Raw genomic sequence first — 12,753 nt, 5'->3', positions numbered from 1 at the left:
CCGTCAACCTGCCAGCAGCCCTTCCAGTCTGCACGTTCAGGTTTGTCATCTCACTGTCTCAGCAACATGGCCTCAAGGAGAAACGACACTTGGCCAAAGGAAGTGCCTCAGTTACTGACAGCGCCTACCGTGGGGCCATGGAACGTGCTGCCTCATCCTGAAGTGACACAACCAGTTCATTACTCTCTGCTTTTCAGGCAAAATTAAATCTCTTCCCATGCTAATGGATCTCCCTCTTCATCTGTTACATCTCTGACTTGTGAAAGACACATTTATCCATCTTGTTCTTCCAAAAGGTCAAGACACAAAGGCAGATGCTGATAACTTCAAGCTGCAAGACCCTTGAGCATCACCAACCCTTGGGCTTCACCAACCGTGGCCCATCCATGAACGACTCTGTTTATCAAGCTATTTCCAGCATCTGATGGATCTTCTAATGGTGGTTGCAGTCCTTGTTGTCTTAGATCCAAAATAACAAAATCGGACCTTCTACCTGCTTTTTCCATGCAAAAGGTGTTCCGCTGCACCTGCATCCTCGTGGATGGTCCTGGTCAAGAACCAAAGATGCTACCAGTATTTTCTTCACCCACATTAATCCACTGCCAAAATGTAAATCTTTCCATATTCGTATCCTAAAGGAGCGTGAAATAACGCTGTGACCACGAGAGGGCTGCTGAGCAGCCCCAGGGCCTTGTGAAATAAATAGATTGTCACACAAAATCTAGCCCAAGAAAGGTTTGGCCTTGTCACTTGTTTGTGGAGCCCACGAGCAGCATCCAGATCTCCAGCGCCGAAACAAGCCACCGCGTCTCTAGCAGAAACATCTTGCTTTTTGCCATCTCTCCATCTCTGCTCATACCAAACCCGCTTTACAGTATTGCCCACTCCCTCACGAAAACCCTCCAAAGGAATTAAGAGTTAATCTGAAGATGGCAGCAGGTGATACAGGTTAGTGGTTGAGCCAGGACCGGCTCTGACTGCGTATTTCTGGGGAAAATGGGTTTCTGTAACTCATGAATCCTTTCCCCTATGGGCTGCATACTATGCATCAGCTAATGCATCCCTACACAAACCCGCCTGCCTTGCTCTTGCACCCAAATAACTCTCCATTTCCCACTTTATCTTCCAAAATCCCATTTATTAGTTGGTGTGGGCATAAAGGGTTAAGAGGTGAAAACTTGCTGCATTGGTCTTTAAATGCGTAGTTTAACCCAATTAATTTCAGTGAAGTAAATAGGATTTAAATTTCTGCCTAAGTGATTTGTTAAGTCAGGAGATATATAATATATGTGCCTTCACTTACTTCCTGTTAATTAGATGTCAATTCATAAATGCTGGCATTTGACGCTATCACAAAAATTGCCCCAAGAAGTGATTAGCACCTCTCAAACCCTCAGCCGGTGGAGGAAATCTGTCTTCCAGACTAGTGGTCTTCTGCTTGTTCCTAGGCATAAATTAACCTCCTGCATTCACCTCGGTAGCTCCCGTGGCCACGTGGCAACCATGGTGAATTACGCCATCTCCTTTGGTGGCGAACGTCTAAACGGATCTGATCTACCACCTGCCTTGCTTCACCTTGCACTGGAATTAGATTTAAACCCAAGACTAAGAAGTCAAGTCCAGTGCACTGACTTACCACTTGCCGATTTTTTTTTCTCGCTTGAAGTAGTCTTTGCCTTTGCACTCATGTGGTGACAGCACAACAAAAAGCCATCTTAATAAATGAAAGAAGTGACATTCAGCAATGCAATTTAAGACCTAGATAAGTCAGATGTTAAACACCTAAGGGGTATAATCTCCTTTTAATGTGAGCACAATTCCCATTAACATTAATGGCGGGTTCTACGACAGCTTCAAAAGGAGTCTATGCACCTAAAAGTGCAAATTAGCACTTACAAACTCTATTGATAAATTATTAAAGCATATCATTAAAGCATAGCCACACCTCCAGATCATTAGAGCAAGTCAAAAACATCCAGCATGCGCAGTGCTCCCTCATTATAACAAGAGCTAAAATGCCATTTAGTCACCAAAATGAATCCAGTGTAAATATTGGTTCATCAGCCCTCACTTCCTGCAGAATTTGGAGTTTTAAGAGCTTGTACTGCTCTTCTTTAAATGCAAATGAGCACCAGGAGATGCTTCTAATGCAGGTCACCACTTAGAAATTGGTATTTAAAAAGTAAATCAAAACCAAAACCCCTAAACCTTGGGGACCATGCTGTCACCAGAGTTCTTTGTTGTCACTTACGTGGCACCATGACTGCAATAAAACCATCACCTCCCTCCCCCTGGCGGGGTTCAGACCTGAGTTACCAGGTCTGCCACAATTAATTTTCCTCTCATCTCTTGCTCTGTTGGGCATCATGGGTGGCACTGGCTGGTTTGGGAGCGCAGCAAAAGCCACCAGTGCTGGCGAAATCCTCTTGGTTTTCCTCTCCTGGTCCAGCAAGGTGGATCTCTCCGAGGTCACCACGTCACACAGGCAGCAGCTCACCCCACTCCCATTTGCTTGCCCAACACAACAGGCACGGGCTCGTTTAGCATTTTGCAGACTGGTGTTATTTATTCTTCCCAGTGATGACTCCGCAGAGCAGACACGTCAAGTGGAGCCATGGAGCCACGTGCATTGATGGAAATGATGGGTAAAACACTGGGCACTGGGAAGGATGGACCTGGAGCACTGGGACTGGGCGTCTGTTCCTGCTTCCAGCACCGTCTCCAATCTGCAACAACATGAGAAAGCAAAGCAACACCAACAAGCGAGCCCAACTCCTTCCAAACCCCAGGCTGCTCCTGCGATGCCCGCATCACCTGATCCGTCCCCAGAAAATGCCATCAGCCCCTTACCTGCAGCTTCTCAATTATTGGCTGTCTTTGACGACTCATCTGCATTAATCCCTTACCTTTCAGGACACTATATCTGTCAGAGATTACCCTTTTACTCCCTCTTTTGTAAGACTAACCAGATGTGGGTGTCTCCAGCTTTCTTCATAATTCATGTCCCAGAACAGAGATGCGTTTTTGTCGTCCCCCGCAGCACCTTTACAACCCCAGCCATGTCTCCCTGTTCACAGGAGGAGCAGAATTGTCAGTACCAGTCCAAATCCATCACTCCAAGTAAGGTATTTCTAGGATTACAATCGCCCTACAGCCCAGGGAGGGAGTTAAATAGGACATAGTCATCCTTTTCTGTGAGGGTCCTATTTAGTCAACCCATGATGATTTTTAATGCACGAAAACAGTATTTCCTCCCGCACTTCAACATGCAGCTTGACATGGTTCATAGTTACCCAGTGCTCCTAATTTATAGGGTATTGTCTTCATCCTTCGAGGGATATTTTCTTCATTTTTTAAAAAATGGGCTATTTCTCTATCAAGGGTACATTGTATAGTGTTAGAATCTCTATCCTTACACATAGGTCCCAAACACTAAACCCATTCCTGAAGCCATTTAACAAAATTATTTTAAAAAATAAATTATTCATAACAATGTAGCTGCATAAGGAGTAGAAGTCAAGAAAACTGCACCTCAGTGGTGACCCTGAGTTTTAAGTGATGCCAATTCTTTTGCTGCAGCCAAGTAAATATACAAATTCAGCTCCTGAGGTTAAAACAGACCAAAAAAAGTGTCCTTTATCCCTACAAAGAAAAGGTGTAAAATGGCCAAAAAACCCAAACCAAAACAAAAAACCTCCCAGGATGTCTTCTAAAATTCAAATAAAAAATAGGGACATTTTGCTTTCTAAACAGGTTCAGACAAAAACTCCATCTTGTGAATGTGGGGTAGCTGGACCCCGATCCCGTGAGGTCTGGACCTGGTGGCAGCAGGTGAGCTGCGGTTTTGCACATAAAACCCCAGCCCAGATGAGATGGGGACAGGAGAGGCAGAGCAAAATGAAGGTTAGAGTACCACCTCTGATGGTGGCCTGTAGTGAATTTTTTAAAGTTTTCCAACAAAGAGCAATAAAGGTCAGCTCCCTTCCACTGATTTCAGCTAATACTTTATTAATACCAACTGAAATGACATGCATATAGCAAAAGAGACTAGTCCACATGTGTCCCGTTCCTGCTGAAATCCAGGCTGTCTCATCTCTCATCCTGCTCTAACCTAATATTCAGCACTATGCTTTTGAGATATGGTCTCTAGAAGTGCATGTTTTTGTGATGGCGACTTAAACGAGCGGCACCAGAGGATGTACGACCTTCCCTTCTCATCTTCTGAACATCGGTTTGGTTCATCGCAGCCACTGCCCTGCAAGGAGACCTTGCTGGCGGCTTCCACACCGCTTCCCAGCCCACACATCCACAACCCAGTGCCGAAGAGCAGCTCCTCTTGTTGCACCGTGGTGGAAGACACTTGGCACATTATCTCCACCAGCTTTGATCATCAGAAGGTTTGAACTGACACCAGGAACTGAACCAAGATCTCAGAAGAGCCCTTCTCCTGCACTGCACGGGTGTCCTCCCTAGGTCCAGATTTTGGGGGCATCCATGGAGGGAGATGAGACAAAAGGTTGCATCAGCCAGAGCTGGTTGTTAGCTTGGGTGCTGCCGTGGCGGTATTTTCCAGGCAAGCTGAAAATATGGACTTTTGGGGTTGGGTTTTAGGAAGGCTCAGCTCCGAGCAGGAGACTCCAGGTGAAACATCTGCCCGGGGACGTCCCTAACGCCTGGTGGTGTCACACAGAGCCACTGGTGCCCACACCTACATCTCCTTTAGAAACCCAGCGAGTCTCATCCCCGTTAAACAAGGTTTAATTATTCCACACGTTACATTCAAAACAGTCCCTCCTTTTAAAAAATATTTATCCTGAGAAAATACATTTTATCCCTCTAATAAGAAATCATTAATTAGGAGATGTCGACCCAATGAGCTGTGATAGTTCGGTGGATGATGAACATTGCCTTTAATCAGACCTTTTACAAGCTAGGGGATGTTAACTTCTGGCTGTTAATTATTCACACCTTCAAGTATTCAGATAGTTGGAATATTTCATGAATGCTCCTCGTTCTATTTAATAGCGACATTGGATTTTATGAGCTAGGAATTGCAGTTATTAATTTACAGTCTTTTTGCACTTCCATGCCAGTCATTTAGCATTAACTCTCTGTTTAAAAATAATAAATGACCCCTGACTCTCTATTGTCTGTCATAATTAGCATACTGTCTTTTAAAGAGGAAAGCATGTTTTCTCTTCATTAACAGTAATATTACCTAGGAAGATAATCAGTAAGTCCGTGATCTAGAAGCTGCCGTGGACGCCAAATTACCCTCTCTACCAGGACAAAATCAATTAACACCACTAGGGATGTCATTATTGTCACATTATGTCACCGGATATACTCCAGGGTAAATAAATGATTTGTGGAATTTCTAATGCCGCCTCTGGAAACCCGAAGCGGAGCTGCAAGGGTGGTGGGACCGGCCGGCCGGGGAGCCCAAGCACCACACGTCTTTGCCCTCCCCCAGGGACAAAATTGCTGCTGGTGCAAAAACGAGAGGGGAAAATGCCAAGTGGGGCAGCGCGGAGCCTGGCCAGGCTGGTGGGACCCACGTCCTGCCCCTGAGCATCACCCAGAGCCACTTGGTGGCACGCACAGACTGGGACAGTGCCGCGGGTGGGCAGAGCGGAGCGGGCACGGGGAGGTGGGAGAGGGCTCAGGGTTGAGAAAGAGAGAATTTTATAAACAGTTTAATCGACATAACTACATCCCAGCGTTTGCTGCTCCATCAGGAACCACCGGGTTGGTCCTTCACGGAGCTTCCCAGCCGCACACAACACCCGCGAGATGCCATCTTAAAAAAGTATCCACAACTTCTATATTTTGCCCTACGTCGGGGGGTATTTAATTAAGTCTATTCTGTCTAACACGATCTGATGTCATTGTACAAGGAGATGTTCTTTGTTAGCAGCGCTCTTAGTTTCGGGCTCCTCTGTGTATTTGAAACCATGGTAACAGAAGAGTAAGCTAAAGCCAATGAGATAATGAGATATTCTCATTGTAATTGTGTTTCATGAGGGCACACGCTCCCATGGGTGGGATCCGACTGTCTTACAACTGCTAACAGAATTTAAGGAACAGGCATATATTAGCGCAGCGGCGTTTTCCACAACAGCCACGTAAACACTCCCGACACGGCGTTCGCCGTCGTTTCCAGCGCGTTCGTAGCGTGCATTTGTGTGGCAGGAAAGCACGCTCCTGATGGGCACCCGTATTCGTAAAATCCTCAGAACTTCAAGGAACTTGGGGTTTGAAAGGCATTAACGAGGCTGCGAGGCGCTGGTTTGCATGACAATTGCGCCGGAGCGTGTGCGGGGAGGAGGCGATGGAGGGGACGGGCTGGAGCTGCCGCAGCCCCGACTCACCGGGGGGTTGTGGACGAGCCCGTGAGACTCAACCCAAGTGCCCCGCAGGGCTCCTCCTCCTGCAAATAACATCTGAAAGTTCCATCAGCATTTTAATTCTAAAACTTTCCAGAGGCAGTAGCAAAGGGAGGTGTTCATCTTCTTCCATCGCAAAGGAAAACAAAAATAAGCAGTCGGGTTTTAGAGATACCTTCGTGAGATTTTTCATTTTGTTCCCAGATGCATTAGAAGGCACGCACTAAATTGCCCTAAATTACTTTGCGTATTTTAACTATAATTTTTAACCACAAGGATGACCATACATTGCTGGTCCAGCAGGGGCCGAGGTGTATCCCCCAGCAAGGCGTGCGTGGCCTCCTGCTCCTCCCCGCAAACCCAGACCGAGTCAATAGCCAGAATTACGGGTGTTTTGAGATAATTACGGACATGTTGCCAGAAACGGTGCTGTCGGGCTGTGAGTGGGGGGAGCAGGGGGACCCTCTTGCTGTTCATTTGCCACGGTGTGTGCAATACTTTACATATGAGACATATTTTGAATGGTATGCAAAAGCGGAATGGGAAATATAATTTGCAGCAGGTTTAGCATTTCGCAGGAACAATCACTAAGGAGCAATTCTGGTGTTGGGATTTACAGGGTGTGTTCCTGCTCTGGTCTTCTGGGAGGGCCAATTCTGCCATTCCTTTTGGGTACAACAACGCTGGGCTCACAGATGCGTGGTTGTGTGATGGAGAAATGCACAAAGAAACGCTCCGGAGAACCTGAGCGGCCTTGGAGCAGGTCCAGCGCGGCCACCACCGCTCTGCTGCATTGTTTTTGGGTTGGCTGTACCCACCTGCCGCTGGCAAAAGCAAAACTGCTTCATCAGTGCAGAACTGCCTCATCAGTGCAAAACTGCCTCATCAGTGCAGAACTGCCTCATCAGTGCAAAATAGTTTCATCAGTGCAAAACTGCCTCATCAGTGCAAAATAGTTTCATCAGTGCAAAACTGCCTCATCAGTGCAGAACTGCCTCATCAGTGCAAAACTGCCTCATCAGTGCAAAACTGCCTCATCAGTGCAAAATAGCTTCATCAGTGCAAAACTGCCTCATCAGTGCAAAATAGTTTCATCAGTGCAAAACTGCCTCATCAGTGCAAAACTGCACCTCCCGGTGCATCGCCTGCCCCTGCGTGGGCTCCAGCCTGGCAGGCCTTTGATGGGACAAGAGGTGATGCTTTAAACTAAAAGAGGGGATATTCAGGCCAAACATGAGGAAGAAATTTTTTACACTAAGGTGGGGAGACACTGCCCCAAGGTTGGCCAGAGAGGTGGTGGCTGAACCATCCCTGCAGACATCCCAGGCCAGGCTGGACGGGGCTCTGAGCAACCTGAGCTGGTGCGGATGTCCCTGCTCGTGGCAGGGGGGGCACTGGGGGGGCTGGGAATGGCCCCTCAACCCAAACCATCTGTGATTCTATGATTCTGTGATTCTAAGGCTGGTACCCTGCCCCACGTTCAGCCTCGCTGGGACCTCCATCCCCAAACACCATGGGCTTACGCGTGCTGATGGGACCAGCCTGGACCGTCACCATGATGCTGCAGCTGGTGACCATCAGCCTCATTAGTCCCTGAAATCGCTGGGCTTGGGCATTTCTCCTCCAGCTTTCCCAGCGATGACCTTTCCTGCCTTCCCTTCCCCGGGACAGACGGACATTTGGGGTGAGCACAGCCCACGGCACCGGCTGACGGGGACGCCGCGGGCAGGCGCAGGCAGGCGAGCAGCCAGAACTCACTTCACGCTGTAGTCAGGGATGATTTTTATGATTATTATTACTATTACTTCAAAGAACACACTTCTGATGTGGGGAAAGCTGACAAGATAAATTATATCTGTTGTCAGCTGCATGTATAGACCTTTGTGATACTTTAATTAAAACCAGGCTCTCCATCTTCCCCAAAGCTGCAGCCAGGAGCCGCCGGCACTGTCACCAGCACAACTGCACAATTCAACCTCCTTCCCACACCGCAGATATTTTACGTTCATCTCATGCACACCACAAATTAGTACCTGTGTTTGTTTCGTGTGAAACAAAACCATGGAAGTGTACATCATATTTTAGATAGGATGGTTACCACTTTTGGAGGGTGCGTTTCCTACTAAAGCTGTCTGCTACACATCACCAAAGTGGAGATTATCAGTCTACATTAAAATGACCCAACTGTTCAAATATGCTGTGACTTTCTCCCAGAGTTGCAGTCCAAAGGAAGGCTATTTTTGTTTATACTCTTAAAGGAGTACTATTTCCAGCTCTGTGGCTTCAAGCTTCAATAATTCAGTCCCAATAAATAGATAAAATGCCTGCAGTGGCGTATTTCAAAGGAAACCTGTTCTCTCTTAGGCAATACATTAAAACAACGACCTCTCCAGCCCCAGACGTGTGGGGTGAGGCAGAAGCTCAAAAGATGCTGTAAAACGCCGGAGAAGTGTCCCGCTCTCCCGGCACGTGGATCCGTTTCATTCTGCTGCAGGTGTTGAGCGGACAACCCCTGTGCAACCAGAGGATGAGAGAGATGCTTAGAAAAAGGACATTTCTGAAGAGCAATTGTGAGCATGTCGCTGATCCCATATTAACCCATACGTGACACTGCGATATGAGTCATTTGAATGACTTTGTAGATTTATTGGCTTAATCACGCCCAGCGTAACCGCGGGGCATGGCTGATACCCCATCGCATTTCTGACCTTCCCTGTTAGGAGCCTTTTCCTCCTTAATCACTTCACAGGCCCTAAAACCCCAGGAAACTGCCTCCGAATTACCCAAACAACCCAAACCAGTGCCAAGCAAAAGTTCAATTCACCTTCACAACTCCATAATTTTTTCCCCAGCTTGTTATTACAGCTGTGGATCACAGTTCAGCACTTGTAAAATAAATCTGGTATCATAGCTTGCATATAATTAGTGCTAAAAGCGTGTGGTTTATTTTCAATATCAGGATCCGCATTAGACATCAAAAACACTTAAGATGCTGGCTATCACCTCACTTTATGACTCTGTCATTTACTGACTCAAAGCAACAAATATTCAATGTGACAGTAACATTAAAATACGGTTCAGCCAATAAAGCAGCATGTCCTGCAATTTGCATTGCACGGTGCAATGATGAGCCGCACATATTAACTCTGATGCAGCTTGTCTGGTTCAGAACACTCTTGTTGTTGAGACGCGGAGAGCCAAGCCGTGTGTCACAGCAAGGAGACGACAAATATTTTTAGACACTGATGTAAATAAGATGCCCCTGGATTTCAGTCAAAACAATCACGAGGTAAGATGCTTTTGTAGGTGAGCACCGGCTGTCACGCAAGACACCCAGCTCTTGTGTTAATTAAAATTTGTGGAGCGTCTCTTGCGAGCGTGCTGCTTTTATGGGTGCACAAGGCTACCTGGGTTTTCAGAGCGCTCCTTTGCTTTGGTGATGCTCAGATCTGACTCCATGGAACAGGAGAAAAGCAACCCTGAGTCCCAACCCCGTGGTTCATGCTCTATCCCTCCTGCCCTGACCCTTCTGCGGGGGCTTCTTGGAGCTGGGGTTTGGGGTCCGTTCGCAATCACCCCTTGGGTGGGTGCCGGGGTGAGGACAGCCATGGGTGCTGCTCTCTCGGGGACAACAGGCCACGTTCTCCACCCACAGCGACCGCGGAACGCCAAAACCTTCCCTGGAGGTAAACACTACCTTCGGGATGGACTCACGTGCAACTTTTATGAGGTTTATAACATTTTATGAGTTACGAGGGTTTTTATGAGGTTTGGGTCCAAGTTCCTCCAAGTCTTTGAAGGTATCTGGAGGATGCTGAGTCTGGGACACGTCTGGTTGAGAACTTTTCACCAGAGATCTCGCAGCACGGAGCGATGTCTTGTGCATCACGGCCGCCGCCCTGAGCCCAGCGCCAGCCAGCTGTCACCATTGTCCCCCTTGCCCTGGGACAGGGAGGAATGTCCACCAGCCCTGAGGTAGTAAGCTGGTCCAAGGGAGGGTTAGATTGGATCTTGGGAACAGTTTCTTCCCCCAAGGGCTGTGGGGCATTGGAACAGGCTGCCCAGGGCAGTGCTGGAGTCACCATCCCTGGAGGGGTGGACAGACGGACATGAGGTTCTCAGGACATGGGGCAGTGACAGCATTGGGTTAATGGTTGGACTCAATCATCTTGAGGGTCTCTTCCAACCAAAACGATTCCATGATTCTGTATACCTCTCTATGTTTCTCTACATACACATATATGCAGATGTATATACGTTCCTGTGGTGTAGGCTCCGGTCTCTTCCAGCCCTGTCCCCCTGACCGAAGCAGAAGGACCCTCCAGGGTCCACGTGTGGGCCTGGGATGGTCACCAGCCACCCCCGCGGTCCGTTCTGCTCCCCGAGCCTTCCACACCCACCGTCCTCCACCAAACACCCAGACCTCAGATGTCCACAGATGCCCTCAGAAGGAAGATCGTTGCAGCAGTTGTTCGAAAGAATTCTGCCCAGAAGGAAATACAAACCAAATGCTGGTGTGATCTGCTCTTTCTCCTTCACTCACGTGCCCATACGCAGAACAACATGGCAAGAGACTTCTCGCTGAATTTACTGCCGAAAAAGCTATTTGACAGTCTTGTACAGGAAATCAAAGTTATGTAGCGTCTTTTTTTAATTTAAGCAATACACACAAATCAACTATATTTATTAAATCAATGTATAGTCATTTTTACAAGGAAGTGTAATTTAAAAACAGACATAAAAGATTTCTAAAGTAATGATACACATCTCTTTTGGACAAATGTTATTTCAGGGATTTATGATAATTCCTTTTCTGAAAGAAAAACGAAGCTAATTGAAACAAACTTTGTACTTTATATTAATGCCATTCGAATACAGTATGTGCTGCCAGTTATAAAGTGACATTGAAAGCTGATGCTGTTCTCAACAACACCATGGTTTCTCAGTTTTATGTACTTTTTAATTTCCTCTGTGGAAAATCTGTTCTTCATAAAAGGGCTGCTAAAGAAAATGTGGAAAAAGTTGATTCATTCCATGTTTGCGTTCTTGCTAGTACCTGGAAATGAACCAATTACCAGTGTGAGCCAAAAAAGAAGTTAGAAAAGTCATTTAGAAAACTCATCTTCCTACAGGCACCGCTTCAGAAGTGCCCTGGGAAAGTTCTGCTCTGATAGCAAACACCTTTCATCCTAACAAGATTCGGGGTTCTCAGCCGCTCGGCTGGTGCAGCCTGACCCTCGCCTCGCTCTGCGCTCGGATCCCGCTTGGCGGGGGCAGCTCTGGGGGGGCCTGGACCCGTATCCCAAATCCTGAACGTGACCTCAAACCCGGACCAGAACCCAACCAAGAACTCAAAGCAAAACCCGAACATAAACTCAAACCCAAACCCAAGCCCAAACCAAACCTGAACCTGAACCCAACCCAAACACAAACATGAACCTAAACCTAAACTTGAACCTGAACCCAAACCAGAACCTGAACACAACCCAAACCAAAACCCAACCCCAACCCCAAACCCAACGCAACCAAGCTCCTCTCCAAACCCAAACGTGAACCCAAACCTGAACCCGAACCCGAACCCGAACCCAAACCCGAACCTGAACCCAAACCCAAACCTGAATGCAACCCAAATCCAAACCTGAATGCAACCCGAACCAAATCCCAACCTCAACCCCAACCCAACCCAAACCCAAGCCCAGTCTCAAACCCCATCCTGCTCCAGCCCAGGGCACCTTGAGCGCAAGGATCCCTGACAGTGCTGAGCCCAAGGCCACCCCACAGCACCTCTGGCGTACCCCATCTGGACGATGCTTCGCAAACATGCCACCACATTAATGCCAACTGTGGCTGTGTATTTTTCAGCAGGGAAGAGCAAACAGCGGCTGCAACCTGCCCCTGGGCTCCAGCATCCCCCTGCTCCTTCCCACTCTGATTTGGGGAAGACGGAGAGGGCAAATTAAGCAGCCAGCACCGATGCTGCGTTCAGACTCCCAGGGGTGACGTGCTGCACGGGGGGGTCCTGCCAGGGACCCTCCTGCCGGGGTCCTCTTCCCAGAGCTCTTCTGCAGGGCTTGGGGGGCTCCGTGGCAGCAGCCCCTCAGCCCAGCACGTTGGGGCACGGCTGCTGGTGGCTGCGGGATAACAAACTTCTCGCTAAACCCTCCTAAACACCTGGACTACCTTAAATCACAACTTTTAAAAAACAGTTGATGACCTCCCCAAAAGCCCTAGGCAGAAGAAAGGGAGGTCATTTGTCTTTAAAGCTGAATTTTGCCACCGCTGACATCCACCCTGGGGGAGTGGTCTCCGGTTTTTGTCACTTTTCCCAATTCCACCCTGAAACCACCACCACATCTGCCCAGAGGTG

Source organism: Caloenas nicobarica, chromosome 8 (assembly GCF_036013445.1).
Source record: "Caloenas nicobarica isolate bCalNic1 chromosome 8, bCalNic1.hap1, whole genome shotgun sequence".
Classification (NCBI taxonomy): domain Eukaryota; kingdom Metazoa; phylum Chordata; class Aves; order Columbiformes; family Columbidae; genus Caloenas; species Caloenas nicobarica.
This window is presented reverse-complemented; position numbering follows the sequence as displayed.